The 11,399-nt window shown below is 33.7% G+C and overlaps 1 protein-coding gene across 4 annotated transcripts in view; it reads left to right on the top strand.

Annotated features, from left to right (window-relative positions):
• Positions 1 to 11,399, top strand: part of sick (sickie) — a 975,074-nt gene that overhangs the window by 603,806 nt on the left and 359,869 nt on the right. The gene's annotated exons all lie outside the window — the stretch shown is intronic.

The following is an 11,399-nucleotide window of genomic DNA, read 5'->3' as shown; positions in this document are numbered from 1 at the left end:
CGGAACCTCAATACCGACCATGAATAAGAAAACGGACAAAGATGATGAAAAAATTAGGGCTAGCCAAATGATTACTAAAAGTTTAGAATTAGAACGTGAAATCAAATTATTAACCTATGCCAACAATGAAAAACCATCAGATGAAAACATAAAGAAACTAAATGATTTAAACACAGAATTAGCAAAATTATTTTCCGAATTGCCCAAACACGAAACTTCATTATATGAAGCCATCAGTAGGATTTGTCAAACCAATAATGATACCTGGACCGCTCCCAGAAAAAGAGCACGAAATCTTTCTAACGACAACACCCCTCCAACACAACTTTCAAATCAATTCGACGCGCTCACAATAGATCAAAACTTAGATAACCAAGATATGGAAGATAACGATACTAATAATGATTCAAACAATACATTACCCTTCAAACAACCACAACAAACGGCCAACAAAATACCACCCCTTGTCATAACCCAGGACATCAATTGGAAAGAAATCAGAAAAGATTTTATAGAAACCCTCAAATTTGGAAAATTCGAAGCCAAACTCGAAGGTGAAAACTTCGTTATAAAAGTTACCAGCATAGAAGATTACAAAGCAGCACAAAATTACCTTGAAACCAAGCATATACCTTACCACACCTATCTTCTACATTCGGATAAAGCATTGAAAGGAGTACTAAAAGGATTTTCTACCAATTACACAATAGAAGAGATTAAAGAAGAAATTAAGAAATTACAAATCCCTATCATTAAAGTTATACGCATGGTGCGCATGCGCGACGGAATCCCCACAGAGCTTCCAATGTATTACATCGAAACTCCTAACAATCCCTCAGGCAAACGTATGTTCGATATCAAATACCTCATGGATATGAAGGTCAGAATTGTTCCTTATAAAGGTAGGCCCGGACCGACACAATGCTTCCAGTGTCAACGGTACGGGCATACCCAAAAAGCATGCCACAACCCGCCAAGATGCGTCAGATGTTTAGAACAACATCAATCTTTTGAATGCCCGCATAAGGGAAAAAACTTCACGCCTCAATGCGTACTATGCCAAGGCTCACATGCATCTTGCGACAAAAAATGCCCGGAGCACCCTCTTAACAAAATAGATCCTAAGCTAAAAAATATCAAAGAATCAACCATAATTCCAAGTGCTATGACTGAAATCAAAACCACCAGTACTAGCAACCAATCAAAAATTAGAGAGCCAATATACAATAGCCAATCATACGCCGCAATACTCTCTGGGTCAAAAAACCCGACAAGCCCTCCTTCAGAAACTCCTATTAAAAATATCAACAATAATGAAGAAAAATCTTTCGAAGAGTTCAGTGTTTTCATTAAATCTCTACACACCCTTTATTTAGAATACAGGAATTCCAGCAACTCAAACTCCAAATTGGATATCGCCTTAAAGGCGCTACAGGTCTTCGAAAAACACAATGTTTAATTCTCAAAATAGCACATCACCAATATATCGACATATCAACTATGCTAAATTTGTCTCTTTCAACTGCAATGGATTAAAAAGGCAACTCTTAGAAATCAAAAACTACCTCATCCTCCACAGCATTGATATTCTTCTTCTAAACGAAACTCACCTTAAAGCAACAGACAATATCAAACTCCCCAACTACGATGTATTCCGATCTGATCGACTGCATAACAGAGGCGGAGGCACTCTTATTGCAACAAAAAAATATTTAAATTGTTACCCAGCCACTCTTCCTCCACTCCAAAGCATTGAAGCTTGCGGCTGCATTATAAAAAGCAACAACATTAATTATTTAATAGTCTCTATCTACAAACCACCTAACAACCTGCTTAATATCACGGATCTCAATAATATCTTCAACCTAGGCTATCCCACCATCATGTCAGGCGATTTCAACTGTAAACATCCAAACTGGAACAGTTCAACCACTAACGCAAACGGAATCATCCTCAATAATTACCTCCTTAATAGCCAAATCAATATCTATGCACCGAATGAACCTACTTATATTCCCACAAATCTACGTGGAAGACCAGATATCTTAGATATTATCATTACCTACCAAATACCACAAGCTCCTTTTGTATACGTAGCAAATGATCTTTCATCAGATCATTTACCTCTTCACTTTACCCTTTATGGGCTAAAGCATGGATTACCTCCTTTAAAAACCAAAATAAACTGGAGCAACTTTAAATATATAATGCAGAAAAATGTGAATGCGGCTCCCAACCTCAGCAACACCTCAGATATTAACGAAGCGATCAACCACCTCAACAATCAAATCCATAATGCTATTAATAATTCTAAAATGCACAAAAAAGAAGACACAATCACCCTTCCTCTCCATATCAGACAAAAAATCAGGGATAAAAACAGACTCAGGAAAATAGCGCAACGGACCCAACACCCTAACGATAGAAGGAACTTCAACAAATGCCATAAAGAACTTAAGAAAATCATCCGTGAATATACGGACCAAGCCTGGAAAAACTTTGTGCAAAGCCTTTCACACGACGACCACTCTGTCTGGCGCATCGCCAAGGCGCTCAAACATACCAACAATAGCATTGGACCTATCAAAATTAATAACTCTATCATCAATAAACCAGAAGAAATTGCTGAAATCTTTGCAGATAACTATGAAGATCAATTCTCCAACAACCTCTACCCTTGTCCAAACGATTGCAATATCTCAAATCATGTTAATAGTTTTATCCAAGAAAACTCTAGGAACTTCAACCCCCCTACCAGCCCCAGAGAAGTTCAATCCATCATTAAACATCTAAATATCAAGAAAGCCACTGGTTACGACCAAATTTCTAACAAAGCTTTGAAGAATCTTCCCTCCAAAACAATAGTTTTAATTACTAATATCTTCAACGCTTGTCTGAGGAATAATTACTTCCCTGATGCATGGAAACATGCCATCATCTTCGTACTCAAAAAACCCGGGAAAAACCTAGCTGAACCTTCAAGCTATAGACCAATCTCCCTGCTACCTACAATAGGAAAAATTTTTGAAAAAATCCTTGCTGAAAGAATCAAAACCTATGTTTTCTCCAACAATATTCTCAACAATAATCAATTCGGATTCAGACCAGGCTATTCAACTACTCATCAAGTCTCACGCATCGTGGAATATATCGGCGAAAGTTTCAATAAAAATGAAACCGTAGCTGGTATATTCCTCGACATCGAAAAAGCTTTTGACAAGGTTTGGATTGATGGATTGCTGATCAAACTCATCAACTACAACTTTAGACCCAGCCTTATAATTCTTCTTTCTAATTTCCTACGAAATCGTTCTTTTCAAGTTCGAATTAAAAATATCCTTTCTTCCACCAGAATTTCAAAAGCAGGTGTAGCTCAAGGTTCGGTCGTCTCGCCAATTCTCTTCAGCCTTTATATCAATGATATCCCTCCTTGCACCAAAACAATTATTGCAAGCTATGCAGACGACACTGCACTCCTCAGCAAGTCTATGAATCCTATTCACGCTAGAAATAATCTCCAAGACCGCATCAATACAATAGCACAATATTTTAGAGCTTGGAAAATTAAAATTAATACCTCCAAATCTGCACTCATTTACTTCAGAAGAACAATAATTAAAAAAGACATCGGAAACATACAAATTGAAGGACAGAATATCCCAAGAACTAATATAATCAAGTACCTAGGAGTTTACATCGATTATCGACTAACTTTCCGCAACCATATCAACAATATTCGGAACAAAGCCTATCAGGCATTCATGGCCATATACGCATTAATAGGAAGGAATTCTACATTAAATCTAAATACAAAACGTATCATTTATTTACAAGCTATCCGCCCTATTCTTCTTTACGCAGCACCGGCCTGGGCAGCCACTTCTAGAAATAATCGTCAATCATTGCAAAGAATGCAAAACAAATTACTTAGAATCTTAATAGACGCACCATGGTATGTACGCAACTCGGCAATCCATAGAGACCTAAATATCAAGCCTTTAGACAGCGAAATTCTCAAACACAGCCATAACTTCTTCTCCCGCTGCAATAGTCATCCTAATGAAAATATCCAACAACTCAACAACTATGATAACACTCTTATTCAAAAACACAAAAGACCGCGAAACATTTTTCACGATGGAAACTGGTAGATTTACATTTTGTATATATTTTATTTTATTTCAATTATTTAACTCGTATTTAATCAAGATTTACCTATTTACCAATGAACTATGAACTCTACTGTTGAGATTAATTACCGTTTCCAAAGTGCAAAATTGACCAATCGCAACGAATGCTACTACTCTTATAAAAGGATCCGACCGCCCATCACATCATTCAGCCACGAACTTCCAAGAGAGAAGCACGCACGCCGCATCGCATCTTTATGCCATAAAATTCAAACTGCCATTATGCTTTACAATCAAGTCTTCATTTATGCCATAGTCTCTAATTATGCCAATTCAAATAATATGCCAACTTTATGCCATTTCATCATTTGTTTTTCAACTTTATGCCTTTCACTTATGCCATTGCAAAAATTTTTTCCCACAACCGCCAAAGGATGGCGCCACTTATGCCATAATCTCAAGAAAACCATCTTTAGATGGATATGCTTTTATTTGGAGCCCTTATCAGGGTATGATAAATATGTATTGGTAAAGGCCCTTTTTAGGGCCGAATACCAATCAGCTAGGATCAGGATATGGATATGGATATGGATGCGGTTACGGCGAATATTTCAAAGCATCATGGGGAATAAAAAGTTGGGAGTGACGCTGCGCTAATTGAATGAGGCAATGGCAGTCTCAAATACTGATAAATGTTCGTACAATGACAAAGCCCGTGGGCATTCGGTCACCTGTAGTTCCGATCAAAGTTTAAGGTCAAATTCCACTTCTTTTTAATTTTGCTTATTTATTTATTTATTTTTTTTTTTTTTTCACGGATTTGATGTTGGAAACGAAAGTGGAAGAAGATTACATTATATATATTGTTCACTTTTTTGGGAATTGTTCGACTGTAATTCTTTCTTTGAATCGGTATTGTGTTTCTAGTTTGATTGCAGTGTTCATTTTATATCTTTTTCGTCATTGTTGGTCCTCTCTAATTTACATCTGAATAGCTTAGCCTGTGATAGACGATAATTTATTTCCCAAAAGAGATTCGTTACCTTTTAGATAAGCTGTGAGTTCAGTATCTTTCAAAAGGTATTTATTTGTTAGTTTTTTACTTCACAGATAAGGGAATTGAATAAGCAGAATAATTTACACCGTGCATTTTGCAAAGCGTGAAAGGACAAAAATTTTTGAATTGATTCAAGCGATGCTTTCGAAAGGTAATTAAGTTCGAGTGACTGCAGTCACATTGTAGAGTCATTAGATTATTTTTAAGGAGGAGATGTGAAAGATTTGCATTGTGTTTTTTTTCATAGAGAGTATAAAACTTTCCCTAGTATAGTATAGGAACCGGAAAACTACATTTAACCACATCGTTATTTGTCCAATTTTTTTTTTAAATTTGAAACTGCCAATACATGAATATTTTCATAATTTAAAACACTTCTGTAATTGAAAGCATATGACCAATGATTGAGAGAATAAAGTGGTGAGGACTTTTAACCCGGGTACGGGGGTGGTCGATATAATATATAATATCTATCAAGCAAAGCAGTAATAACAATTTTGGTCTAGAAAACATCTTGAGCAATATGCTGCAAAATAAGTAAAATATAAAAATTGTAGAAAGCTCGCCTAAAAGTTACCAAGAGCTGCTGCTCCAAAAGGTTTAAAACGTTTTCAAAAATTAATACACATGAAAAGCAAATCATTAGACATGTAAAACATAAATAAAATTAAAAAACTGACAAAGTTAAAAAGTAAGCGGAAAATGGTAAATTAGCCAAATTCGACTTCCAAACAGGCTTTTCAAGGGAAATTTCATTTATTTGAACGTCGAATCAAGCTAACCCCATTACGCGTTTCGCCGAAACAGACAATTGAAACTTTTTCGCTAAAAAATTTTTTTGACAAAGTGTCTTGGAAATTTTAATAGTCTCAATTCTCTGTTCCAATTTCCCGACGCGTCCGCTAAGAATGACACATTAAGGTGTTAAAATATGTTAATCAAAATCAAAACTTCCTAAATCTAGTTTAAAATTAAAATCAAAACGAAAATAAATAGCGATGAGCTATTAGTCCTAAAAATACAAAAACATACGGGCTGGGCCTGCAAGCTTAAAGATTAACAATTTAATTATAAAATAATAGATTTTAGAAAACTGTAAGAAAACCTGTAATTAATATAAAATAAAAAATTAAGAAAAGAAACGAACAAACTCAGTGGGTCTTGCTAAGACCAAGAAAAAGTTGTAACAAAAGAAACAAAAAACTGACCTTTGGCGATGCAAAGCTGTCCCTCTGAAAACTTGTTTAAAAATGGCTGCTAACTTCTAGCGTCTTATTTTGGATGACGTACGGAGGGGAGCGAAGTGCTGTGGGCGTTTAGCCAATGCGAAGTGATTTAGCAGCAGCTCTTGGTAACTTTTAGGCGAGCTTTCTACAATTTTTATATATAATATCTATATATATCTTTCTCTATAAGTATATGTAATAATAGGACTGGGTGAAAGTAAATTGGAAACTTAGGAATATTAAGGAACTTTACATATATATGTAAAATATAAAATATCTATCTCTCAAATAATAAATTAATAATAGCCCTTTAACTTCAGTCCAGTAATGCAAATATAGAAGTTATTAAGAAATATCAACCCCCTAAAAATGTCAAAGAGTTGCAAAGATTTTTAGGAAGTATTAATGTATATCATAAATCTGTTCAAAATTATGCTAAAATTAGAGCTCCTCTAACAAATTTACTTAAGAAAGATATCCCCTATAAATGGACTGATGAATGTCAAAACGCTTTTCAAAAATTAAAAGATGCATTAATTTTAGGCCTATTTTAACTTTGTTTAATCCTAAATATCCTTGTCATGTATTTGCTGAGGCCTCTAAAGAAGCTAGTGCTGTTTTAAACAAGAACATCCTGATGCTAATTTACATCCGGAACAAAATTATGCAATTACTGAGCTGGAATGTTTATCTGTTGTCGATGCGATTGATAAATTTTATTATTATTTACATGGTAATCATTTTACTGTACATACTGACCTTTCCAAAACATCCTACCGGTCGCTTATTTAGATGGTCTTTAAAATTATCTGTGTATGATTTTGATATAAAGTATAAAAAGGAATCCACTAATGTTGAAGCTGACATGCTATCCAGAAATCCTATTTGTCAGCAGTTAAGATTGCAAGTTAATTTATTATCATTGGAAGAAATAAAAGAATATCAAAATTTAGACAATGCTTGTAATCCTAAATATAAGATAATGAATGATGTATTAACTATTAAAAAACGAGGACTGTGTAAAATTGTAATTCCAATGCCTCTTCGTACTCTGCTACTTGAAAAAGCACATCTGCAATTTGGTCATACTGGCGTGTCCTCAATATTATTGGCCAGGAATTGTTCAAGATGTTAGAAATTATTGAAAGCTTTGTGAAGTATGTCAGTTTAATAAGAAAAGTAAACAAAAGAAATTTGGTTTAATGCAAAACTTCGGTCAGTGAACCTTTTGAAATATTGTCTATTGATACTGTTGGTGGTTTAAATTATTATAATTCTACTAAAAATATATTCAAATAATTATTGATCATGCAACCAGGTACATTTGGACTTTTGCTTCTAAAAGTGTAACTACTGATACAAAAATTGCTTAAGACAAATTTTTCAAATTCACGTACCAAAGAAAATTTTAAGTGATAGAAATGCTGCTTTTACATCTACAAAATTTAAGCTCTTTTTTAAGGAATCATAATGTAAAACAATTATTAACTACTGCAAATAGACCCCAAACTAACGGTAAAATTGAACATGTTAATCAAACAATTATAACTAGATTAAAATGTAAACTAAATTTTTATGAAGGTAATATTGCGTGGACAAAATTATTACCCCAAGTAACTGAAGAATATAATAACACCCCTCATTTTGTAACAAAATTCCCACCATCATACTTAATGTATGGAAAATTAACTTCTGATTCCTTAATTCAAAATCAAGAATTATATCCACCAATACAAGAAGCTAGAAAAATAGCTAAAAAAGATCTGATGATTATCATAATGTAAATAAAGAAAGATATGATACTCATTATAAACCTAGTAATTTTAAAATAGGTGATTTAGTAATGTATGAAGAATTTCAATATCCTAATACACGTAAACTTTCTCCTCCATTTTCAGGACCTTACAAAATTCTGAAACAATATTCTGAAGTTACTTATGAAATTGATAAACCTATGACTAAAAAGAAACTTGTAGAGTCATTAGGATTTTTTGGAAGCCAGAAAAAGATGAAAAATAACAAACCGTCTTCGCCGGGAATCGAAGCATGGACCTCCGAATACCGGCCCACTGCACCACGAAGTCTCGCTAGGAAAGTGGGAGAAATACCTTATATACTCCCCTTTTTAAAGGGCGACTAGGGTTTTAGGGGACCTAGTCGCCAAATCCTGGGTGCGGAGAATCATCATCCACAACCCTTTTAGTTCGGGCGCCACTTGTAGAGTCATTGGGTTAATTGGAAGGAGAAAAGATGAAAAATATGCAACCACCTTCGCCGGGAATCGAACCACGGACCTCTGGAATACCGGCCCAGCGTGCTACTGTTACACCACGAAGGCACACTGGGGAAGTGGGAGAAATGCCTTATATACTCCCTTTTTAAAGGGCGACTAGGGTTTTAGGGGACCTAGTCGCCAAATCCTGGGTGCGGAGAATCATCTTCCACAACCCTTTTAGTTCGGGCGCCATTTGTAGAGTCATTAGGATTTTTTTGGAAGCAGGCAAGATGAAAAATTAGCAACGCCTTCGCCGGGAATCGAACCACGGACCTCTGGAATACCGGCCCAGCGTGCTACCGTTACACCACGAAGGCACGCTAGGGAAGTGGGAGTCATACCTTATAAACTAACTAACTAAAAACTAAAAAGAAATCAGATTCTAACTAAAAAGAAATCAGAAATTGTTCATTCAACTAGGCTAAGTCCTTTTAATCCAGCAAGTAAATTTAAATTAACTGTTAGAACTAGTAGAATTCCTATTTCTATCCGAAATTAATTTAATTTTTCAAAAATTCTCTATTAAAACTTCCTGATTATGACCTTTTAATACCTGATTTAGACCTAAAGCTTAACTATGACAAATTATTTTTCCGATGCTATTGTCTTTTTAAATATTATATTATTTAATAAGATAGATTAGAGATTTATATTGAATTGTTTTCTTAAGGTACCTTTTAATACTTGATTTAGACCATAATTTAGACCTGATTTAGATTCATAATGTTTTGTATTGAATTTTTAAATTACTTCAAAATATGGTCAATGTATTGTAATTATCTACGATGAGAAGAATGAATGCACGTAATACATTATGCATAACTTGTATATCTTCTAAGTTTTATGTCAAAAAGTATGCTCACCGTAAAAATTTTAAACATCTTCTATTCAAAACTTATTATGGAACCATATTCATTGAAAAAGTGCATGATATTCTTGAGCTTATTTTTATCTTGTGGACTTATTGGCATCAAGAGACTTCAACCAGTATTTTCATTCGATTTCAATTATTTTTATGAAAAGGACTTAAAGTAAGGAAAAGTAAAACAAAAATTTTACTTTTCAATGGACATTTTGAGTAAAATCGAGGACTTTTATGATTGTAATTTATTATTTAGCACTATTCTTCTATATATTATTGTCTTATAGTTCCTAAATTTAGTTATAGATTATATGTTTATTTATAAATCATAAGTTCCATTGTAAAATTATAGAATTAAAAATTTTTATAATTATGTGAGAAAGATCATGACTTTTACGATAGGGCGTAGTTCTAGCCTGTAAGCAATGTCCTGGATGTTTTTCTTCATGTCTTTCTGTATAAAACTTGAACGTTATGATCACGATTCTATTTTATTCACGAGTTGGGAGAGCATCAATTTAATCAAGAATATACTAGTATATCAAGAGTCAATATACCATTTTCACGTAAAGACTCAACTTGAAAATAAGAACTTCCAGTTGAAACACAGAAATATTTAATGAAGAGCCTATGTACATTATTTACATTATTCAAAGCACACTATTTACATATAATATAAATTTCCCCATCATAGGGCCAAGATTAGTTTATCAAGAACAATTATTATAATTTTTGATTACCGCTATGCGGCCAAGAACAAATCATTTCAAGCGTCACACTCAAGCAAAATTAAAAGAGTTATTACATTCTTTCTCTAACGCCAGGCCTCATACTTCTTGCTTCACTAATGTGCTAATGCTTTGATCGCCCGGCCTCTCGTTTTAAGGGGGAGAGATGTAAAATATAAAAAAACACGATGGCTTTGTCCTATTCGAACAAGCAACCTCTAATTAACTTTCCGCGATTTCAGGATCTTCCCTCTAGACAAGTACTTTCGAGAAAGTTCGAGCCTGTTACGTAACCCCTCCTATGAATAGAGAACTCGCGCCATTTTGCGTGAGAGGGAGACCGCTTTCTGCGTCTTCTGCTGTTAGGATCTATGCTGCTGCTCTCATCTGCATCCCTTTGTTAAAACTATAACGCAGTGGATTTAATATTATTTAGATGATATTATAACTTTCAATAATAATTCTACTTTTGAGAAATTCAAAATTTACCCAAATAGTTTAACACTTAATAAAACGAATACGAATCAAGATACTATTGAATTCCTAGACCTGCAAATTATTAAACACAACAAAATTAAATTATTTGATAAAAGAAGGAATTTCCATTTTCCTACTATTAAACTAATTAATTGGAACTCTAATATCTCTAGAAAAGTAAAGAAAACACGTTTCATAGCCAAATTATCAGAATAAAAAATATTTGTACTGAAAATGACGATTTAAAGGAAGAAATCATAAAACTAATTAATGTACAAGTTGATAACCAAGTACCACCAAAATTTATTAATTTATATATTAAAAAGGCAGGCCTTGACTTTACTTTATAATTTTTTAGCTCTTTTGGATATGATAACATTACCTTAAACCTTAACTGGAGGGTAATGAAGGATATAAAAGAGTAGAGAAATTATTGTAAATTTTTATTGTAAATATTTTGTAAATATGTATATTTAATTAATACTTGATTCTTTTCTTTTACTAATAAGGGGCCAACTCTTTTCAAAAGTCTCAATTATAGCCCGAATTGAGTGAAGATTTTAATCTTCTTCTTCTAATTTTCCATACTTTAGCCAGTATTTAGTTAAGTTTTGATATAACAATTAAATCAAGTTCATTAAACT

Source organism: Stegodyphus dumicola, chromosome 1 (assembly GCF_044657685.1).
Source record: "Stegodyphus dumicola isolate Sdum_Otavi_A_Nest chromosome 1, ASM4465768v1".
NCBI lineage: Eukaryota > Metazoa > Arthropoda > Arachnida > Araneae > Eresidae > Stegodyphus > Stegodyphus dumicola.
Note: the sequence above shows the minus strand (reverse complement) of the source record. Positions and strands in the feature narration are given on the sequence as shown.